Genomic DNA, 25,350 nt, shown 5'->3' on the forward strand with positions numbered 1-25,350 from the left:
AGAAATGAATGGGAAGTGTCCGGCAGCCCTGCTGTAACGCCGGCGTGTACGGCTGTGATACACGCTGGCGTTCCGTAGTGTGAATGCACCCTCAAGGTGTGAATAACACATGTGATCCCATATCACGTCATACTATCATCTGTATACTGAGCCTACTATATCATTACAGCTATTATATCATGTTTATCTCATTACAGTATTACAGCTCATACTACAGCAGGGAATATGACAGACAGTATGTGTGCTATATCATTCTGAGCGAGGCTTCATATCACAGAGCACAGACTACGTGTAAACCTTAGGATGTGGCCCCATGGAAAAAAAAAAACGTTGCTTTACATTACCTTCAAAGAGTATGGGATTCCCATCCACACACTGCAGAAAAAAAATCTGCTGTGGAAATGTCGCAATTTTAAAAAATTACTTGCATTTTTGTAAATTGCATCATGTCAATTATATCTACAGAAATGTAGTTTTTCGCACAGGTATAATAGTGACAAAGTCCACAGCGTTCAACAGAGATTCGCCACACTGCACCAAAGATGTGCCTATAGTTGTAACTCCAATAATAAAGCTGGACCTTAGTCTCATTTAATAGAGCATGTGATAATGAACCAAAATATAATGCACTTTCATTATAAATGTTGCTGTTTTCTGCCTAAAAACTTCTCTAAATTTCCTGCCACTAGGTGTCTCCTTTCTGTTTAATTTGCTGTTCACTTCCTGTTCCTAAATAAATGATATTAAGTCCCCGACTCTGCCCAACCCCAGGTCTGCCTCTTCATCTTCCCTGATCCTGCCCCAGCTCCGCCCCCCTCCAGCAGGGAACCCTTCATAATTACATGTTAGGACAGGTTTTATACAGAGGGCAGCACTGGCAGCCATTTTATTTTTTACGATCATACTCCTTAGGGCAGAATGAGCTCCTGTATCTTACTAAGAACATACAGGAATCTATCAGTGCTCTGACTTTTTTTTTGTTTTTTGACCAAGTCTCTGAGATCCTCTATAATAACTTATATAAGAATCTCAATAGTAGAAGACACACAATGGCTGGAGTCAGGATGACTTTTATAGACACTTTGTGTACCTGGTAAGCAGGTAATACTGAATTCGGCTGTTGAAACTGAAGCAGATATCACCTGGGTGCCGACACTACAGAACGAATTTGTTCCACACCCTTGAGCGGAAAATGAAGCTGAATAGTATCCTGCAGAGATGGACATAAGAACAATCATTGAATACAGTAGTAGATTTTATATATTGTTAGAAAGACAAACTGGATTTTAGATCATTTAAGCCGTTTCCTTAACCCATTACTCTGCATTTTCAATTTTTATTGTTTCTTCAGAATATTTTTCAAGAGCTATAACTGTTTTACTTTTCCACCGACACAGAAATATAAGGGCTTGTATTTTTGTAGGACAAGTTGTAATTCACTAATAATTCAAAGCCATCTCTGTTGCTATATCTTAATGCTGGCCATGTATCTTAATATGTATCACTCATGTTATGTTTATCCACTGTATAAATGTAATATTGCTATTGTTATATGTATATTGTAAGTCTATTGCTTACATGTGATGCATGACCAATAATTGCAGACAACTTGTGCGACTAGAAGGAGTTGTCACTTCCCTGTTACCCGGTCTTGTATGACTTTTTGGAGCTGGTATTTGGTTATAAAATGAGTCAATAAACAGATAAGTTGTATGAGACTTCTACTGAATTCTATGATGAAAAAGTTGCATGAAGAACTGGACGAACCTTCTGAGATTTTTTATGTGAATATTCTGGCCAAATCAGAGTTTGTCTTGAATTTTCTAGAAGTCTCAGGCCACCCAAGAGCTACAATTATACAGAAGGAAAATAAGAGGAGTCCCAGGGGAGGTGCGGAAACATAATAAACTCATACTCAGCCTCCCTCTCCTAGGCTCACTCGCAATGTATGGTTCCTCTAAGGGGCAGGTCACACGGAGTAACACGCCGCGCATTCTGGCACGTATACATGTGTCAGAGTGTGGCGCTTCCAAACTGATCCCATTCAATTCAATGTGTGCCGGAATACGCGCGATACACATTCAAAGCAATGGGTTACAAAGCCTCCCATTGATTTCATTGTGTATCGCGCGCATTCCGGCACACATTGAAATGAATGGGATCAGTTTGAAAGCGCTGCGCTCTGACACGTGTATACGTGCCAGAATGCGCGGCGCGTTACTCCATGTGAACTGCCCCTAAGTCTGCCATCTCTGTCCACCTCATAGATCCTGCAACAGATAAGGTTTAATAGTATTTCTATCAATGGTGTAAACCATTGCAATTTTAGAAATCACAGTGTGTCAATTATACCTACGGAAACACCAGTGGTTTCCCCTATAGGTATAATTGAAGCAGAAAGTCTGCAGAGGAAACCTTTGTGGATTTTCTGTGAAAATCGCTGCAGGAAAAACCTAATAATTAGAGATGAGCGAACGCCGTTCGATGTATTCGATCGCAATTGAATAATATGCGGCAAACGCAGTAAAAATTCTATTCCCCTCCCACCTTCTCTGGCGCGTTTTTTGCACCAATAACTGTGCAGGGGAGGTAGGACAGGAACTACGACAACCGAGGCAGTGAAAAAAAATTGAAAAAACCCATTGGCTGCTGAAAACATGTGACCTCCCAATTCATAAGAATAGTGTCGGCCATCTTCGTCTCATTCTTGTGTTGGAGTGATAGAGAGTGTGGTGTCAGTGCGATACAGAGCAATACAGTGCTTTTTAGGCAGGAATTGTGAATAATAACAGCTCTTTTCAGAGCTCAATTTTAGCTAGCTAGAAAATCATGCAGCGTAGCAGCAGGGGACGTGGGCGAGGAAGTGGATACCAAGCTGGCTATCCACTCCACAGTGCCGATACTGAAGAGGGGCTGCCAGCAGTGGCCCTCGCCAGCACCAGGGTACGTGGGCGAGCATGTGGATATCAAGGGTATCCACTCCAGAGTCCATGTACTGGAGAGAGACTGTCAGCAGTGCCCCTCAACAGCACCAGGCTACGTGGGCGAGGATGTAGAAGTGGATACCCAGCTGTATATCCACTCCAGAGTCCAGGTACTGGAGAGAGGCTGCCAGCAGCAGCAGGGGGCATGGGTGAGGACGTGGATATCCAGCTGGGTATCCACTCCATAGCCAAGTTACTGGAGAGATGCAGTCAACAACCAATTTACTCTTCCTCATCCTTATCTTCCTCCTCCTACAACCATAGCCCTTACTACTGAATGTTGGAAAAAAAAAATTCATTTAAAAAACATTTTTCATGCATACCCCCCACAGGGGCGTGCAAAACAATTTTTAAGGACTCCCCCAAGGGCCTGAAATCTAATTTTTTTTAGAGGTCACCCCAAGGGCCAAAAAATGAAAAACTGCTGCTGCATGGCTCTAGTCACCCCAAGGGCCAAAAACACTGCTTTTTAAAGGCTCCGCTCACTCCAAGGGCTAAAAACAATGCTGGTGCAAGGCTCTACTCATGCCAAGGGCCAAAAACTCTGCTTTTTAAAGGCTCTACTCACTCCAAGGGCCAAAAGCACTGTATTTTAAAGGCTCACATTAAAGGGATTGTCCCATCACAAGGATCCTATCTATACTGCTTGTTAATGTGAATGTAAGACTTTTCCTAAATACATTGCTTCAGCACAACTGCTTTGTTTGTCCACTATCTTACTTTTTTTTTTTTTTTTTTTTTTTTTTACACATCCCTTGACTTATCTGGTCATAAGTCAAGTGATGTATCTGCTGCTCTGAGGGGGGAGGGAGGAGGGGCTAAGTGCAGGGGAGCGAGCCTGGAAGGGGGGGGGGTAGTTTACCCTTTGGGGGAAAGGGGCCGCCAATACAGACCCGGCATCCGCTGTAATAGAGAGGCTGATGCCGGGGACGGTTAGACGCCAGCACAGATGCCTGCAACATCGCTATGCTCCTGCCCTGCATGAAGCCAGCAGCGGCAGGAGCGATGCTGCTATTCCGGGGGGGGGGGGGGGGCGGAGGAGCGGAATAACAGCATCGCTTCTGCCGCTGCTGGCTTCATGCGGGGCAGGAGCATAGCGATGTTGCAGGCATCTGTGCATCTGTGCCTACATCTAACCGTCCCCGGCATCCGCCTCTGTATTACAGCGGATGCCGGGTCTGTATTCACATATGCAAAGCCAAGCGGCGAGATGCCGCTGGCCCTGCGTGCACGCTCATAGACCAGTCTAGTCTTCACAATGCGAATACAGACCCGGCATCCGCTGTAATAGAGAGAGGCGGATGCCGGGTCTGTATTCGCATTGTGAAGGCTAGACTGGTCTATGAGCGTGCACGCAGGGCCAGCGGCATCTCGCCGCTTGGCTTTGCATATGTAACCCCGCCCACCAATGACGCAACAAAGCCGGAAGAAGAATTTACAGCAACGAAGACTGGCGAGTATGCGACGTGGGAATACCCCTTTAAGGGCTAGAAAAGTGAATTTTGGAAGGTCTTACCACATCACACACACACACACAATGACAGTTCAGGGTGGGGACTGAAGGATTTCCCATTGCCTATTCCATCTGTGGTTGTCATGGGGAACGTGATTTAAAGGGGTGGTTGTTAGTGTTTGTTGAGCTAAAATTGGGGTTTGTGTCCATCCATTTGGGGAGTATAGAAGGTTTCCAGGTATTTTCCCACTTTGATAGAGGTTGTAGTGAGTGTGTAAAGTGTGTAGTTGTTAGGCAGTGATGTTGGGGTAATAGAGGGTCTTTGGTGTGTTAGATGCCCCCAGACATGCTTCCCCTGCTGTCCCAGTTGCATTGCAGAGGTGTTGGCATCATTTCCTGGGGTGTCATAGTGGACTTGGTGACTCTCCTGAGACGAATGGTGGGATCCCCTGAAATGAAGCATTTTCTCCCATAGACTATACTGGGGTTCGATATTCGTTCGAATAGTCTAATATTGAGATGATATTTGTAACGAATATCGAATATTTTACTGTTCACTCATTTCTACTAATAAATGCAGTGGTTTTTCCCAAAGTGCTTTGTCACTGTGACACTATGTTGGATCTTAGCCTTAGAGTGATAAATGCAACTCAGGGTTAGGATCAGCAGGATAACTAAAAAAACTGAACCGCAGAGCTACACTGGTGTGAATGAGACCCGACAGAGTCACTGCCAGACTTTACCATCTGGGTGTTCACTGTAAGCTTCACAGAGGCAGTCTATGCAGCACAGAGCAGCCTCTAGAGGAATTAGAGTCTAGCCGATATGTCTGTGCTAGACTGAGTCGACCTGAGACTGTGTGCCCTCAGTTCCTTCACTGAGGTGCACCTAAGTGCAGATACCTGCTGTTGCTTTATTATCCAGGTATCTGACAGGCTATGGAAGGAAGTTTCCCACACCCCACTGTGGTAAAGCAGCATGCAGACACTGGACATGGCACACTGGTATGCCAGGCTAGAACACCTTGGTGTACAGTGGTGTAGTTCCACGGAATGGGGCTAATCCCCACAAGACAAAGGTCCTACCTATACTAAAGGCAGCTTGCTGCCCAAACTAACTTCTGCACATACAACATGAATTGTAGAAATGAGGCTAGGGCAGTGGGCCAAGATGCCTTCCTCCTTAAATGGAGGAAGGGCTGACCGATCAGCCAGCCCATCTGTCTATGTCGGGCACTCATTGGTTGACACCACTGTCAGTCTAAAACCCGACCATGCCAACCGATTGCAAAGGACTTAACCCCTGCTAAGCAGGACTGCCAGCAACAAGGAAAACGGTGACAGCCAGCAAGACGCTACAACAGAGGAACGGGCTGTGATCCGACCCCTTGGCCGAAGCTGCCGCACTGTCCTAACACTCAGTTTGCAAAAGAAAAAGCCCTTAAATGGCAGTATAAACAAAAAATAGTTATGGCTTTTGGGAAGCAACAATGAAGACAAACCCCCCCTTACAAAAACACAAAACCCATCAGATTACATATACTGCCATTGTTTATATAAACTGTTGATATGCATTTTCAATTTTTCAGAACTATTTTATGGTTCCATTGACAGGACATGTTGTATTTCAGTTAATTCAATAATTCTTAATTTAATAACAGTTTATGAAAAAACATTTTCAAACCTTCACAAAGCAAAGAAACAAAAACAACAAAAAACTGTAGCTTTGTATGGAACCCATGGCAACAAAGTCAGGAGCCATAGTCTTTTACATTCCTATCTACAGTTCTGATTGAGGGCTCATTTTTTGCCAGCTGAAAGGTTATTTATTCCAATTCTGGTTACTCAAGACTTCTCATTTTTTATGTTTCAGCCACAAAATAGAAATATTTTCTTACCAATTGGCTTCTGTATCTATCAGTAACATGAGATAACTTTACGTGTCAATATTTCAGATTATTGTTACTGATATCACAAAATTACTTAGTGAACAGATAAGTGCTCATGGGTATCTAAAGGAAGGTTCAATCTTAGTGAGACAAAGTATTTTTGGTACCTGTTATTTTTGTTTTCTCGAGAACACATGTATCCTCATCCCCAGTGCATGTGACAGTATCTGAGGAAGAACAAGCACTAGGGTCATTAGACATGCAGGAAGGACAGATCACTCCATTGGGGATAGTGCTTACGACTGGAACTGGAAACAGAGGAGAGAAAGAAAGAAGAATATAATAGAGACAGAAAAATTATACAATGACTTGTTTTCAGGACTCTTTCACTGTACTGTTTTCCATGTATAAGATCATGTCAGCGACAACATCAGTTATACATTATATACATTCTCAACTTTTTATAACTACGTACATGAGTCTCCAAAAGTTACTTTGGGTGTTCCCTTAGATTCATGGGCATTACTTTCATAACTTTTGTCCTGCCCTTTATTTGTTAAAGGACTTGTCCCATAGTTAGAACCTATTAAAATCACAGTCACTTGGTTTTGCCACTGAAATTTTTTGAGCTTCTTATACATAGTAGATAAGGTTGGATAAATACACAAGTCCAATCTATAAACCTACTGACTTGATCCAGTGGAAAGCAAAAGCCCCTTCAAGGCTGATGCCAATTCCTTCCCAACTTCAAATATAACAATTGGACTAAGTCTCTCGATCAACATCCATGAGAAGTTCTTAACTAAGACCAGCTCCAGTGTGTATAATTGTCACGTTTGTGTCTATGCCCAAGCAACTGCAGCATGCACTTCTAAGGGAATAGGGGTAGGAAACTCTCCCTAGCACTACGGCGGCTGACTAGGCCCTGCCTGAGAGTGATGGTCGCTGTTCCCAAGCTAGTCCTGGCCCCAACAACTTTTGTCTCTCTAAACACGAGGACCTAGAGGATAGTTAGGGAGACAGCTACAAGAGGCTAGGGACTGGGGAACTAATGGGGGTCACCCCTAACGAAACACAGGTGCAGCTGTGAACAAAACAGGACAGGACGTGCTGGGAAACAGACACGCAGCACAACATAAACACACAAACAGGAGGATGAGGAGAGGAACAGTGGAATAGTGAGGAAAGGATTACACAGGACAGGAGCAAAATAAACCTGAAACCCAAAACAAAACCTCACTAATACCAAGACAGTGTCAGACAACAAGAAACTGAAGGATAGGGGTAGAGTAGAAGTGTGGAGGGGAAAACCAAACTCACACACAAGGCAACACTCATACCACTACCAATTCAGCTGTAACATCCACAAATAATCCTCCTCACTGAGCCATGAACTCAGGTTGGTCACAACAAAAACCAGCAAAAACTGAAGCCAGCCCTCTGCCTTATACAGGCCCCAGAACCATCTGATAGGATGATGAGTATGACCAACACCTGAGGCTCAAATCAAAGAAACCTCCAGTGTATACTGAAGGCAGATACTCAACACACAAACTAATGGCCTAATGGTAAGAAAACCAGCAGAGAGCCACAGAACACCGGATCAAATCCCCAAGCAAACCCCACCAGAAAAACACACATTTTATTAAAGTACTCAGGTCATGACAATAATACAGATGCACAGAGGGGCCACACGGTGGCTCAGTGGTTAGCACTGCAGCCTTGCAGCGCTGGAGTCCTTGGTTCAAATCCCACCAAGGGCAAAAAACCATCTGCAAGGAGTTTGTATGTTCTCCCCGTGTTTGCGTGGATTTCCATCCCATACTCCAAAAAAGACATACTGATAGGGAAAAAATGTACATTGTGAGCCCTACGTGGGCTCACAAGCTACATTAAAAAATAAAAATAAAAAAATAATACAGCTGCACATATGCATCTATACTGCAGCCGCAAGTTCTGACATTCTCATGTCCCAGAATGAGTCATTGTAGATCCACAGTAAGCCTGGGTATTTAGCGCCATCATCAGTCCAGGGCTTACAGTCATAATGTGATCGTATTCTTTTAAAAAGACATCTATTAGATCTTCTTCCTAATTTAGGGAATGTTCACATCTACATTGGAGGTTCCTTAGGAGCCTTTACTGCAGTGTGTTAAAAAATTGCAGAAGTAAAAGTTCAACATGCAGGACCTTCTCTTATCTCAAAATGACAGGTACCTTTATGGCTACCCAACGGACCCTGGAATAATTAATGGGGTCCCTCATGATCGAGTACTTTATTTAACAAATCCACTAATGTCGGGATTTCCATTTACTCTTCCTATAAAAATAGAAAAATGGGAATCCAAAAGAGATGTGAACTTTCTCTTAGATCAGGGGCACAATTTCAATTTAAGTTTCTTCAGGAACAAGAATTAGGCAAGTACAGGAAAAAATGCAACTGAGAATACCTTCAAAATAAAATTGTTACTAGTTCATTGTTGCCAGTTAACCCCTTAACAATGCAGGGTAGTTTGGGTTTAAGTGTTTGGCACCTTTTTATATTTTCCACCTCTGCTTTCCAAAATTCATACTGATTAATATTTATGTCGACTTGTGAGATCGTCTAATTTTGATTGCATTCTTTTTTTCCCCCATCATCCCCCATCTGCCTAAAACCTTTGCACAGTACTGTAATTTAAACTTTTTGTGGATTTTGTCATTCTAATCTTATTATTGTTTTTCTATCAAGTTTGGGACACTATTAGCATCTATGAAACTCAATAAAATGGCTCATCAGTCCACTTAATCAATAGTTGACTTCCATAAAATTGAATAGCAAATCCATAATGTTTCATGCATTGAAAAAAAAAAAAAAAAGTAACCTAAATGACAGTATGCTGTGTTAGTAATTTTAGCCAATATCACTTAACCACTTCCGGACCGCCCATAGACTATACAGTCCTATGAAAAAGTTTGGGCACCCCTATTAATCTTAATCATTTTTAGTTCTAAATATTTTGGTGTTTGCAACAGCCATTTCAGTTTGATATATCTAATAACTGATGGACACAGTAATATTTCAGAATTGAAATGAGGTTTATTGTACTAACAGAAAATGCGCAATATGCATTAAACCAAAATTTGACCGGTGCAAAAATATGGGCACCTCAACAGAAAAGTGACATTAATATTTAGTAGATCCTCCTTTTGCAAAGATAACAGCCTCTAGTCGCTTCCTGTAGCTTTTAATCAGTTCCTGGATCCTGGATGAAGGTATTTTGGACCATTTCTTTCTACAAAACAATTCAAGTTCAGTTAAGTTTGATGGTCGCCGAACATGGACAGCCCGCTCTCAAATGATCTGAAAACAAAGATTGTTCAACATAGTTGTTCAGGGGAAGGATACAAAACGTTGTCTCAGAGATTTAACCTGTCAGTTTCCACTGTGAGGAACATAGTAAGGAAATGGAAGAGCACAGGGACAGTTCTTGTTAAGCCCAGAAGTGGCAGGCCAAGAAAAATATCAGAAAGGCAGAGAAGAAGAATGGTGAGAACAGTCAAGGACAATCCACAGACCACCTCCAAAGAGCTGCAGCATCATCTTGCTGCAGATGGTGTCACTGTGCATCGGTCAACTATACAGCGCACTTTGCACAAATAGAAGCTGTATGGGAGAGTGATGAGAAAGAAGCCGTTTCTGCACGTATGCCACAAATAGAGTTGCCTGAGGTATGAAAAAGCACATTTGGACAAGGCAGCTTCATTTTGGAAACAAAAATTGAGTTGTTTGGTTATAAAAAAAAGGCGTTATGCATGGCGTCCAAAAAGAAACAGCATTCCAAGAAAAACACTTGCTACCCACTGTAAAATTTGGTGGAGGTTCCATCATGCTTTGGGGCTGTGTGGCCAATGCCGGCACCGGGAATCTTGTTAAAGTTGAGAGTCGCATGGATTCCACTCAGTATCAGCAGATTCTTGAGAATAATGTTCAAGAATCAGTGACGAAGTTGAAGTTACGCCGGGGATGGATATTTCAGCAAGACAATGATCCAAAACACCGCTCCAAATCCTCAGGCATTCATGCAGAGGAACAATTACAATGTTCTGGAATGGCCATCCCAGTCCCCAGACCTGAATATCATTGAACATCTGTGGGATGATTTGAAGCGGGCTGTCCATGCTCGGCGACCATCTAACTTAACTGAACTTGAATTGTTTGTCCAAAATACCTTTATCCAGGATCCAGGAACTGATTAAAAGCTACAGGAAGCGACTAGAGGCTGTTATCTTTGCAAAAGGAGGATCTACTAAATATTAATGTCACTTTTCTGTTGAGGTGCCCATACTTTTGCACTGGTCAAATTTTGGTTTAATGCATATTGCACATTTTCTGTTAGTACAATAAACCTCATTTCAATCCTGAAATATTACTGTGTCCATCAGTTATTACATATATCAAACTGAAATGGCTGTTGCAAATACCAAAATATTTAGAACTAAAAATGATTAAGATTAATAGGGGTGCCCAAACTTTTTCATAGGACTGTATATGTCCGGATAGTGGTTGCCTAGTTCTGACAGGACGTACCTGTACGTCCAGTCAGAACACAGCAGCTGCACGGAGATCGTGCAGCTGCTTTCAATGGGAGCCGGCTGTAACTTCAGCCGGAGCTCCCAGAGAGATAGCAGGGAAGATTTATTTCCTCCCCTGCTATCTCGATCGCTGTGTATACAGCGCTCAATGAGCGCTGTATACACGGCTATGGACGCCGCCATAATTCAGCTGCCCTCTGACCCGGCAGACACGTGATCCACTGGGAGCAGAGTCTTGCAAAAGCTGATGGATCCTACAGGACCCATATCAGCTCAGTCAGCTGTATATACAGTGTGCAGGAGGCTGGATTTCTCCTGCAACTGGGGTTAAATGTAGCAGCCCCAGTTATAGGAGAAATCAGCCTCAAGTACAAAAAAATAAGTGATCAGATGTCCCCAAAGGTCTCCTATCACCTTATGGGGACACAATCTGGAAAAAAAATAAAATAAAAATATAATAAAAAAGTTTTAAAAAGATGTAAATAAAATAATAATAAAAAATTAAAAAATAATACGCTAATAAAACGCCGTTATTAAAGGTTATAGCCCCACCCCCGACGACACCATACAAAATAAAAATTACCGTAATGGAGAGGAAAAACTATATTATAAAGTTTTTCAGTGACACTTTGTGTTATTAAATAAAAAAAATAATAAATTGAAAACCAGACACAATTTCCCTCCTATTTTGTTTATATTTTCCTGGATATTAAAAAAATTAAAAAACACATTTGAAAATAAAAATAACATAAAAATAAAGCCCGATGTGTCCCCGAAAAAAGATGGAAAAATTATTTGACTGAGACATACGAGAAAAATTTTACAGATCTCAAAACCGTACATACATAATAAACCTAAAATGTGTCTGGTCCTGGAGCACAAATTGGCCCGGTACTGAAGTGGTTAATTTCCCAGGTATACCGATGGTACATTTAAAAAATGTCAAAAATGAAATATAACAAAGTAGATGACTTACTGGTAGGAATAGTCGGGGTACAGTTGTCAGTGTTACAACATGTCATTGATGCCCATATGCGTCCTTGCCTATTGCTCATACTGCCCATGAAGCCACAATTACTTGTATTAAGGCATGACCTGATGAAAATTGGAGAAATAGATGAGCCTAAAAGTGAAATAAAAAGATTACTAAGGGGTTAACCTAAAGATTAAAAACAAGAGTTGTTTTTGCTGTAAAGTGTTTGACAATCTACAGAGTCCGAATTCTTACAGAGAACAATAGGAGAAATTTAATAACAAATCTGTGTCAGCTTTCTGGTGTAGATGTGTAATAATGTGACGCATATTTGGTATAAAGCCCCATGTGAGTTTATTATATCCTGACATGGATTTCCCAGTTTAGATTTCCATTCTGGCACATTGATGTGTTCCTGATTTATGAAGAGTCCAGAACTTCATGACACATCCATGTCTTGTGCCCTTTACTAAGAACGCCCTAATGTTCTCTCCTAATCCCCTTCATTTTGACTACAGATAAAAAGGAACCAAACAGAGGGAGGGGCTTAGTGAAAGGGGGTGGGGCTTAGTTTGCCAGGTTTACCAAGCAAAATCATACAATTTGTGATATTGTATGTATATCTGGTTGACATGTAAATTCCTAAACAAGAAGAATCTACAGCAAAACCAAGAAGTCCGTGCGCGATAGGTAAGATTAACATTCTTTTTTAGGGTTTTATTTTAAAACGGGGGGTTAGTTTAATATAACTTTAGCGGTGCCTGAATAGCCTTTTTAAAGGCTATTCACGTATATGTGGGGCTCTAGCAGCATAATTTTGCTGATAGAGCCCCTTTAAAGGGTTAAAGGACTTCTTGGTTTTGCTGTAGATTCTTCTTGTTTAGGAATTTACATGTCAACCAGATATACATACAATATCACAAATATAACAAATCTCTCTAATCATAGGCACAACTTTTTAGAAGGAGGTGACTTTGGGGCCCCCTACTTTGTAATAGATGATTGCTTGCTGGATTACTTTACTAACGACATTACATTGCAGGTGCTTTTCAGGACAAGACCTTATGGAGGCTGAAGGGGAAGAGGAGGCGGCTGTGGGCAAGAGTGGAGATTGGTAAGCAAATAGCTCCCATTACCCATTTGGTATAGTGGCCTATTAGGCAGAGGACAGAAGGGGTCCCCTATGGTTGCAGCTCCATTGCCTAAAGTCACTCTGGGGAGTATTTGCTATATGGGGCCTATAAAGTAGCAATATTATGTGTGGAGTCCAGAAAAGGATCAGCAAACTGTATGGGGCCAAATAAGAAGGCAATATCCCATGTTGAGGTAAATAAGAGGATCTTTATACTGTGTGGCCAATAAAAGAGGGATTATAACATATTGGAGCCAGTAAAGGGGGTGTTTTACCAAGTGGTGGCCAATAAAGTGAGTATCTTACTTTGTGGAGGGCAGAAAAGGTATATTTTACCATGTAGGGGCTGGTAAAAGACTTATTATACCATGCTAGATCCAGCAAAATTTCACATTGTACAATGTGGGGGCCAATAAAGGTGGATTTTTACCATGTGGTGCCAGTAAATTAGACTTCATACCATGTAGGGGCTAGTAAATGAGGTGTTATGCTGTGCGGGGTCCAGTAAATGGGGCATTATACCATGTAGGTCAGTAAAAGCAACATTTTACAATGTGAGGGCAGGTATAGGAAGAACTATATTGTGAGGGCACAATACACATCCCCACACTGGTAAAAAGATTCGGGTCAAAGATTACTTTTCCTGTGACACTAGTTTTGTTGTTTATTTAATTAAATGTCCATGTGGGTTAGCGTACATGGGTGAGACCACACAACTGATAAGAGATAGAATATCCCAACACAAAAGTACGATCCACACTAAAAATCTTGTTACCCATCCCACACGATTTTCATGAAGCCAAACACTCCATTTCACAACTTCGTTTTCAGATTTTAGTGCATGTACCTATGGCTAGAAGGGGTGGTGATAGGGTCAGAACTCTCAAACTCCGTGAAGCATACTGGATACATTATCTACAGACCCTTGAACCCTACGGCCTTAATTGAGACTATGACATCCACAGTTTTTGTTGAATCTTTTCATTGAAATTCCATTGTCTATTGCTTACAATATCTTTTTCTCCCCTTTCTTACAGAATCGTTAACCCCTAGGAGGGTATGGCGCCCGGGCAATCGCCCATACCGGACATGCAGCTATTGTCATTTTTCTACACGATTTTTCACCAACTCTTTATCTCTCCCATTTTTTGGGGTTCAATTGATTTCCTCTCTTTGTTCCCTATTCCTTCTCTTCCCTTCTTTTTCCTTTTCCTCATCATGTCCACTTTTCTCTGATCCTTCTTCTGATCTCTGTTCTCTAGTCTCCCTACTTCCGGTTTGCGTTCCAGCGTGGAACGCAATGCGTTTCACGGTGGAGCGCCACATTTCACTGATTATTCTGCTCTTCTTACCTCTATTTTTCCTTAGTATTTTGCCCCTTACTCCCTTTTTCTCCATATCCACTTTTCCTTTTCTATATCACTTCTTTTAGCCTGTTTTATTGCTTTCCAGCACCATGCGTTCCACCTTGGAACACATGGCGTCATTTCCGGTTTTTATCTCTCCGGATTTACTTTCATTTCGCCAACACTTATGTTCCTTTTTCCCTCTTTTTTCATATTCTGTCTTCTCTTTTTACTTTACCTCACCTCCTCCCCTTCTTTTCACCTTTCTGACTCATTTGGCATTGTTCCCCAGCGCCGTGCGTTCCACCGTGGAATGCATGGCATCACTTCCGGTTTTTCGGCATTTAGATAGACTGCTGCTCCTCTCTTTTTGCTGTTGGGCAACTTTTATTACCACTACTAACCACCAATGTTGTCCTGTATTCCCATTGCCCCTCTATACATTCCACTTTCCACCTCAATATGTCACCCATTGTGACGTCACTTCAGGTCTGACGATTTCCTGGCACCATTCCTTCCCTATTTAAACCACCCTGAACTTTCCTCCTTTACACTGGACTTTTTCCATTCATCATTAAGATTGTATAGGGTTTTCTCTTTTGTTTTCTCAGACGATCATTGTACTAGAACTGGGCACCACCCTCTAGTCTGCAGTTGGAATACTACTATACTTTGTTGCTATACTTTTATTCATTGGATATGTTATATATTGCATTGTACTCATGTCATGTTCCTTGAGTATATTTATTGCCTTTTGACAATTATGTACTCATCATTTTTGCACAATATTTTCCTCAAGATACTATTGTACTTATCCTTTATGATAATATACTGTTTATTTTTTTTGCTACCCCCGTTTTTATTTTTAGGACTTTTTTTCTGCATTATTTACTTACCATATGTATATACCTATTTTGTTGTAGTTATACTGATGAAGGTCTTTGGACCGAAACGTCTATAAGTGTAACTTTGGATACCTGTAATAAATACGTAAACAGCTTCTATTTGAGTGCGAGAAAAATCTTTTCTATATTGTGCGGGCACCAGAAAAGGAGGCATTATGCCGCGTGAGAGCCTTGTAAGGGCACTATATCATGTGGGGGATGGGGAACCCAGTCAAAAGATCACTATGGGGCCCAGCCTTTGCAAGTCATGTTTCCAGCTTCCTTTGATATCAGTGAGGCCTGTGACTATCTCTTTGCACTCATATAGGGGGATATCAATGTCTTGACTCTTTTGTTTAATATACACTCACCGGCCACTTTATTAGGTACACCATGCTAGTAACGGGTTGGACCCCCTTTTGCCTTCAGAACTGCCTCAATTCTTCGTGGCATAGATTCAACAAGGTGCTGGAAGCATTCCTCAGAGATTTTGGTCCATATTGACATGATGGCATCACACAGTTGCCGCAGATTTGTCGGCTGCACATCCATGATGCGAATCTCCCGTTCCACCACATCCCAAAGATGCTCTATTGGATTGAGATCTGGTGACTGTGGAGGCCATTGGAGTACAGTGAACTCATTGTCATGTTCAAGAAACCAGTCTGAGATGATTCCAGCTTTATGACATGGCATTGCATTATCCTGCTGAAAGTAGCCATCAGATGTTGGGTACATTGTGGTCATAAAGGGATGGACATGGTCAGAAACAATACTCAGGTAGGCTTTGGCATTGCAACGATGCTCAATTGGTACCAAGGGGCCCAAAGAGTTCCAAGAAAATATTCCCCACACCATGACACCACCACCACCAGCCTGAACCGTTGATACAAGGCAGGATAGATCCATGCTTTCATGTTGTTGACGCCAAATTCTGACCCTACCATCTGAATGTCGCAGCAGAAATCGAGACTCATCAGACCAGGCAACGTTTTTCCAATCTTCAATTGTCCAATTTCGATGAGCTTGTGCAAATTGTAGCCTCAGTTTCCTGTTCTTAGCTGAAAGGAGTGGCATCCGGTGTGGTCTTCTGCTGCTGTAGCCCATCTGCCTCAAAGTTCGACGTACTGTGCGGCGTTCAGAGATGCTCTTCTGGCTACCTTGGTTGTAACGGGTGGCTATTTGAGTCACTGTTGCCTTTCTATCAGCTTGAACCAGTCTGGCCATTCTCCTCTGACCTCTGGCATCAACAACGCATTTCCGCCCACAGAACTGCCGCTCACTGGATGTTTTTTCTTTTTCGGACCATTCTCTGTAAACCCTAGAGATGGTTGTGCGTGAAAATCCCAGTAGATCAGCAGTTTCTGAAATACTCAGACCAGCCCTTCTGGCACCAACAACCATGCCACGTTCAAAGGCACTCAAATCACCTTTCTTCCCCATACTGATGCTCGGTTTGAACTGCAGGAGATTGTCTTGACCATGTCTACATGCCGAAATGCACTGAGTTGCCGCCATGTGATTGGCTGATTAGAAATTAAGTGTTAACGAGCAGTTGGACAGGTGTACCTAATAAAGTGGCCGGGGAGTGTACATAGAGTATAATAATGATATGTGGGTGGCAAACCTCCAAATTTTTGTGCTCTGTCTGAACCCAAAAGTTCATTACAAACCAGGTCATTAATTTCTACTAATAAGTGTACCAAATACTATAATTTATCATATAACTCACCAATAACTGTTTCTGAGTATAGGGATGCACATGTAGAGCCTGAAGCACAAGTTACACTGCTGCCTGTACAAGATGGTGAAGTATCGGATATGCACTCCGTACACGAGAGAGCGTCACCTATAAAGATATGACAAACCGCACATTTATCACTTATTACACTGCACATTATATTGTTATCAGGGTTACATATCAAAGGGTTAATCTGCCACAATGAGATCATCTGGGATTACTGAAATGAATAGTAATTTATTTACATAGACATGACTATTATCATTCTACATACAGTACAGTATCCTTTAAAACTTAAAAAAATACAAATATAAATTCAGATCACCAATTTTCCCCATGTATGGGGAAGCATAGAACTTAGTTTTTTCAAAGTTTTGATTTTTTTTTTTTAAAGGTATTAAAATACCATGTAAATTTGATATCGGCATGATCTACATAAAGGTAACATCTCGTTCTTGCCACATGTAACACAAGGTCTCTGTTGTTACTGGCATTCCGGGAGGCAAAAACCCAAATTCAAAAGTGAAAGTTGGCTGCGTCCTGAAGGGGTTAAACGTCTTTAACAGTGAAAACCATCACAAAGGAGGTGGGGGATCATTTTTCGGGGGATAATCTGTAGAATCTATTGGTAGAATTTTGGGTTACAGTTAACGTTTAGATTATTTGTTATGCAATTTTTTTTGGGAGGTGATGTGACCAGCAAATCTGCGTTTTCAAATTTTATTTTCACTTTTCTTCTTTATAATAACACTCACTGTATAAAAAAGTGAAAACTCACGAGACTTGTGATCGGGGAACCTTGCTCTCTCTGAAATCCTGTGCACAAAATAATCAAACCATGGATGTGTTAAGGTTATACTGGAGTATTTTACAAAGTAGACCCGGATATTAGTGACTGGGTTACTCCCTCTTCATCTATCACCCATAGGAAAAAGGAAGAATCTTGGTGCCCATTTGACCCAAGGCCATCTAAATCATCTTAGATGGCAGCCTACATGGCAGAATCATAATGTTCCAAATTGAATTTTCAGATGTGGTGCCTTTAATTCATGTGAACGTATCCTCGAGTGACAGTACATTGAGTCCCTACCGGTATCACCTATACCGCCAGTGACTTTATAAACTGTCTGACAGCAGGGGTAATGTACTTTGCTACCTGCTTCCTGCTCTATCAATTATATTGGGAAAAACGAGAGAGCGTGCTGACGCTGGATACTTGACCACGTTGGTTATGTAACATGTAAAGAATTTAAGACTTCAAAATGTCATGGAGAAAATCCATGTTCTCTATGCTTTTAGGGCATTGAATGTGTCTGGAATCGCCTTATTCTGCAGAGTGAGGCTTTAAAAGCGTGAAACCACTGGGCCTAAATAACTCTCATTTGCATCTTTTATCTAATACTAATGGTATTTTGCAGAAACTCGGCGGAGAGGATCTGAGCGTGCAGAATATGACGACATGGGCTGTGACACCTGCTAGGCCTGGTGCGCTACTCACACACTCTGGTTCCTCCAGGAGGCTGTGCAGAAAAAGGAGATTCCTGCAGTTCTTGTCCTTCCTTTGGGCACTCCTTGTAGGAGAGGGGACCTCTCAATACTGAGCCATGAGGATGTTGTTCAGGTGATGCCCTGATGGTGATGCAGGCAACAACTCAGGAGCCCAGCGGTTGTGGGGTAAACCAAATAACTTTTATTGAACGCCAACAGATGCTCCAGCAGCTTTGCATGATGGATACAGCAAACATTTCAGTGCACAATGTCCAAAACATAACAATTTAGCCAGGGTAATATAGACACTGCAGTACTTGACGTACTGTTCTCCTCTCCTCCTCTCGTACCACTCCCTACTCAGAAGATAGGGGACTGTAGCAGGGCTAGGAGTCCTGATATGGAACACTCCTGTAAGCTACCTCTGTAGCTCCTAATGGCACGGACACCAATGTCTCTTGGGAACCCCCAAAGTTCTCTCACTAACTCCGGGGCAGCCTCCGGTTGTACCTTGGGATATGATTGCTTTGTTATTTAGCTTCTAGGATGAGTTCTCCTCCTGTCTCACTCAGCAAGGTGTCTGCAAGAAGGTTGCTGGGTTCTGAATACTGCTCTCTGCAGCTGGATAACCTAGACTTGGATCCCAACACTGGACTTCTAAACCACTAACCACTGGACTAACTTTACTACAGCTGCTAGAGAATATAAACCCTTTCCTGAAACCCCACATTGTGGCCTGTGATTGATCAAGAGGAGTACAGCATTAAATGAAAGTGTGTATGTACAGTAAAATGGCAGACATAATGTACTTTACCATATACACAGACAAGACAAACAAAACAACCCTGGGGTACATGGAACAAACACAAAGCATATAGCAGCATTGCTCTGGGATGCTGCAATTTTATATCGTACACAATGTGGCATACACTTATAAGTTGTCTCAGCTATTTAGAGACACTCCCTCTATCTACACCTCTGGTCTCTCTGTGTTAGTGTCAGACCTAATTTACCTCGAATCTAGTGACTATGTGACACCAGTTTACATTTTAGTGTGAGGACACTATTGTATCACTAGTCTGTTTATGATATGAATTAAATATTGAAGGAACACCAAATCTGCTCCCCCTAACTTAAACCACTATATCTGAGTATCATCAAAAGAACTTCTATGTTAGTGACTCTATCTACTCTCTAAATCAATGAGCGTGACTCCACTCTGAATACCCAGTGACCCCCAACCCACGGTTTGTTTGTTGATCTGAATTGGTGGTCCACTGCACTTTTGGACGAGTAGTAATTATGTTCATCCTTTCACAGTTCCATCTTGAGTTTGATCCCCCTCCATACTGTATCAGGTGCGTACATGACCGTACATGAGCGTGTCTTCTTCAATCCTGCATTTATAAACGTGGAGGTGAAGTGGCATCATTGTTACGTGGATACTGGACCTCTTCTCTAGAATTGCCTCCCCTTTGGGGGGGTGTCCAGTGTGCCAATCTGCCAGACACGATGGAGTCACTAGTAGGGGCCAGGATGATGACATCTGGATATATTCAATGTCAGCTATTCTAGTTTTCACTACAAAACTTACCAATACATTTGTTTATTGCTCCGGAAGAACCTATAGAGATTAGATTACTGGGAGAAACACTTTTATAAGTTTAGGAATATAGCCGACGTATCTAGTCTGCATGCCATTGTGCATATAGGCTTCAGTTGTAATGATGGTTTTACAGACTAACCAGGGACCACCACTGTATAGCAGCAGGTTCTGCCCTGTTTTATATTAGCAGTCATTACTTTCCCTTTAATATAGGAGACCATACAGAGGATAATCTAGGATTGGTTAAATTTTAGACCAACTACAGAAGTTTACAGTGTCTGCCCTTATTTTTTAAGACATCTGCAATTCACCCTGAAATGCTAAATATCAGCTTATGGGCCAGAACACATTCTTATCTCATCAAGAGTTTGAAGTTTATCACAATTTTTGTGTTTTTGTTTGTCCAGTCACTTTTTGAGGATTGGCCACAACATCAATAAGATTGAGATCTGAGAAATTTCCTGCCTATCGACTCAAAATTTCAATGCCTTTTTCACTGAGCCACTTAAAGGGGCTCTATCACTAGGAAAAGTCATTTTTAACTAATCACACCTTTGCATAGCCTTTATAAAGTCTATTCCACACTTACCTTTAGTATGTAGATTGCCTCAGTGGTTTCTGAAGAAGTCCGTTTTTATTCATATGCTAATTAGACTGGTGCACGATAGATCGTGCACACCTTTCCCTATTGTTTTCTATGGGAGACTGCTGCTGCTGATGATGATGACTCAGCTTCCTGTTTGCCTCACACACATAGGAGATAATAGAAGAGAGGAGGCTGCTGGGAACTTCCTGAGCTGGCTGGAAGCTCATTAGCATATGAATAAAAACGGACTTATTCAGAAACCACTGAGGCAATCTACATACTATAGGTAGGCGTGGAATAGACTTTCTAAAGCCTATGCAAGCATGTGATTAGTTAAAAATGACTTTTCCCAGTGATAGAGCCCCTTTAATTATCTTTTTGACTTGTGGCATGTGGTCCATCATGATGGAAAATCTTTGTTCATCACCACATTACTCCTGGATGATTTTAAAAGTTTATCCAGAAAAGAAAAGGTGAGCACCACTACGAGTCCTGTGTCATGCCAACAGTGAAGCAATCAAAGTGTCAGAATCTGTGTGTTAGAACCTGTGTTTCATCATCATGTGAAGATGCTGTTCCAAGGATCTCCACTGGTGGCCGCTATTCAAATGTCATTACTACTCCCACCACTGGAGGCTGCTGTTCCCTGACTCTTGCCCACAGTTAATATGGCGAGTATTGCTTCATGACCATGGCCATCTTGTTTCCTGTTGGCGGCCATCTTGTTTCCTGTTTGGCCCTATATATAGCCAGAGCATATTATAAACAATGCTTGAGTATTGTGTTTGTTCCCAGTCCTCTAGCTCTGAGGTATTCTTGCTCAGTATACCTTGGCTTCTCCTGCTTACCCGCTCCGTGTACTGACTCCTGGCTTCTCCTGCTTACCCGCTCCGTGTATCGACTCCTGGCTTCATCTGACTACCCGCCCCGTGTACCGACTCCTGGCTTCACCCGACTACCCGCTCTGTGTACCGACTCCTGGCTTCATCTGACTACCCGCTCCGTGTACCGACTCCTGGCTTCACCCGACTACCCGCTCTGTGCACCAACCTCTGGCTATCCATCGACCAAGTCTCCTACTCCGCTGTGTCTGCCGTCCTTCCTGGCTATTGGATTCCAGCTGTATCACCAGTATCGTAACAGGATACTCAAGCCTTAATAATGGAATCCGCCGGGATTAAGAGTCTGGAGGACCGTGTGAACCAGATGCACGGTACACTGTCCAAGCTTCATAGTGAGGTGCGTGACTTCAAGACTAAACATACGGCCTTGGAAAATCAGACTACACACCACATTCAAGTTTATGGACAAGCCATCCAAAACTTGCAGGAATTGGTACGTGATCTAACTGACCGCGTGGTCAAACTGGAGTCCCAAGAGCGTGGTGGAACAGCATCTGCCCTTCCCACTCTGCCACTTCCACCCTTTAGGTTTGGTGGGGACCGAGATAAATTTCGAGGATTCCTCAATCAGTGCCAACTCTTTTTTGAAGCTCATCCCATGCATTACCCCACAGACCGATCCAAGGTTTTGTGCGTCATCATGCTCCTGACACATAAGGCATTAGCCTGGGCTAGCCCTTTCATCGAGACAAACGATGTTCGGCTGAATAATTTAAAAGACTTCCTGGCAGCTATGAGTGAAGTGTTTGACGACCCCAACCGAGTGGCTACAGCAGAGGCGACTTTACTAGCACTACGCCAGGGCAAACGCTCAGTAGCTGAATATGCCTTGGAATTCAGGAGGTGGGTAATTGACACTAAATGGAATGATGCTGCTAAGCTTACAATCTTCAGAAATGGACTTTCTGGGACAATAAAGGATGAGTTGGCACGTGCTGAAGCCCCCACTGAGGTGGATAAATTCGTACAACACTGTATCCGGATTGACACTAGATTGGCTGAACGTAAACAGGAGAGATGGGGCTCCTTGTGGTTCCGTAATAATAACAGCTATACTTCTGTTTCAGCTCCAGCTACCAGAGACTCCCAGGAGAAAGGGTACCAGGAATCCGGAGTAGAGCTGATGCAAGTAGACAGCATGCAGAGACGTGAAAATGCTGAAAGAAGAGAACGTAGGCTTCGAGAGAATCAATGTTTCTATTGTGGAAAGAATGATCACTTCCTCATTAATTGTCCCCACCGGGGGCGCAAGACTGTTGCCGCTATGGTCGAACCAGAATTTTCAGATGAGGAATCTGTGTGCTCTGAACATGTTTCACCTGTGGTTGCAGTTACCCGCTCCATCGCACCTGGTATAGGAAAGGAGAACAAGGACTCCCACTGTGTTATGTCTGTAAAATTCCTAGCCAACTCCCAGTGGATATCCACACAAGCTATGGTCGATTCTGGAGCTAACGGTAACTTTATGGACATTGACTTTGCCAGAAGACATGGGGTGAAACTGCAAAAAAGGCGGTCTCCTATCGTTATGGAAACTGTGGATGGGTCTCCACTGAACTCAGGACCAGTTGATCATGAGACCGAACCCCTGGAGATGGTCATGGAGCTTAATCACCATGAGGTCCTATCTTTCCTTCTAATTTCATCTCCACACTTCCCTATTATTTTGGGATTGCCATGGCTGCGTACACAGAACCCTATAATTGATTGGGAGACTAAGAAAATATCCTTCCCATCTGAGTCTTTACAACAGGAGTGTTTTTCGGAACAACCCCAGAGCAAGCCAGAGGAGAATCCTCAATCAACTACAGGATTGCCATCCATATATGCAGAATTCGCTGATGTCTGCGATAAGAAGAATGCTGACAAACTCCCGCCACACCGCGATTATGACTGTCCGGTGGAGTTGTTACCAGGTGCGGCTATACCTTTTGGAACCATCTATCCTTTAGCCAAACCAGAACTGAAGTCTCTCAAGGAATACATTGATGAGAATTTGGCAAAGGGATTTATTCGTCCATCTTCATCACCAGCAGGCGCACCCATATTTTTTGTTAAAAAGAAGGATGGTTCCCTTAGACCATGCATCGACTACAGGGAGCTGAATAAAATTACCATTAAGAACCGTTATCCCCTCCCATTGATTCCTGAGTTGCTGGAGAGAGTCCATCAGGCAAAAATATTCACAAAGCTAGACCTCCGAGGAGCCTATAATCTTATTCGTATTAGACCAGGGGATGAATGGAAGACAGCGTTTAGATCACGATATGGGCATTTTGAATACATGGTCATGCCCTTTGGTCTTTGTAATGCACCGGCAACCTTCCAACACTTTGTCAATGACCTTTTCAGAGATTTACTAGACTTATTTGTTGTCATCTACCTTGATGATATTCTAATTTTTTCCAACACGTTAGAAGAACATCAAAATCACGTGAAGACCGTGCTGAAACGTTTGAGGGACAACCAACTCTGCATCAAGCTAGAGAAGTGCGAATTCCATCAAAGGGAAATACAGTTTCTGGGTTATGTAATCTCTCCTTCAGGATTATGCATGGACACTAGTAAAGTTCAAGCAATCATGGACTGGCCCATTCCCAAAAATGTGAAGGAGGTGCAACGGTTTGTGGGATTCGCCAATTTTTATAGACGTTTTATCAAACATTTTTCGGAGATAATTGCACCAATTACCCGATTAACAAAGAAGGGAGCAGCCTTCGTCTGGTCCACACAGGCACAAGAAGCTTTCTCTCAGCTAAAGACAAAATTTACAACAGCTCCCATACTGATACATCCTGATCCGGAACGTGCATTCATTGTCGAAGTGGATGCCTCGGATTGTGCAATTGGAGCCATTTTGTCACAAAGAGTTGGGGAAAAAGACATGCTACACCCTTGTGCCTACTTCTCAAGACGCCTGACCTCATCAGAAAAGAATTATGATGTAGGAAACAAGGAGCTCCTAGCGATCGTAGCCGCTTTCAAAGAATGGAGACATCATTTACAGGGCGCAACACAGCAAATAGTGGTCTTAACTGACCATCGCAATTTAGAATTTGTCAGATCTGCCAAATGTCTGTGTCCTCGTCAAGCCCGATGGAGCTTGTTCCTGAATCAGTTTAATTTCTTAATTTCCTACAGGCCTGGTTCTCGGAATGGTAAGGCCGACGCCTTATCTAGAATGTTTTCCACTGAATCCTCTCCTGCAGAGCCACCAAAGACTATCCTCCCTGAATCAAGATTCTTTGGGGTGATCCATAACACAGACCTGCTGGGGAAGATAAGAGAAGCCTATACAAGTGACCCAGTCTTGGCACATCCCCCCAATGATTTATCATTAGTCTTCAAGAACAAGGTGTGGATCCATGAGGACCGTCTCTATGTTCCTGAAGCAGTACGACTAGAAGTCTTAAAACTAATTCACGACTCCAAGATAGGGGGTCATAAGGGAGTGCAGAAGACACAAGAATTCCTATCCCGCTTCTTTTGGTGGCCTGATCATCTCAAGGATGTGAAGAAATATGTGACATCTTGCAGTACCTGTGCAATGAATAAGATTCCACGCTTTTCACCTATGGGGTTGTTGCAGCCCTTACCAATTCCATCTCGCCCCTGGGGATCAATTTCTATGGACTTTATCGTTGATCTGCCAGTTTCGAAGGGGAAGAATACCATTCTGGTGGTGGTGGATCGTCTCACTAAGGCTGCACATTTTGTCCCTTGTTCTGGATTACCTTCAGCTGAGGAGACAGCTGATCTTGTGATTCACAATATTTTTCGGCTTCATGGAGT

Source organism: Leptodactylus fuscus, chromosome 6, assembly GCF_031893055.1.
Source record: "Leptodactylus fuscus isolate aLepFus1 chromosome 6, aLepFus1.hap2, whole genome shotgun sequence".
Classification (NCBI taxonomy): Eukaryota; Metazoa; Chordata; class Amphibia; order Anura; family Leptodactylidae; genus Leptodactylus; species Leptodactylus fuscus.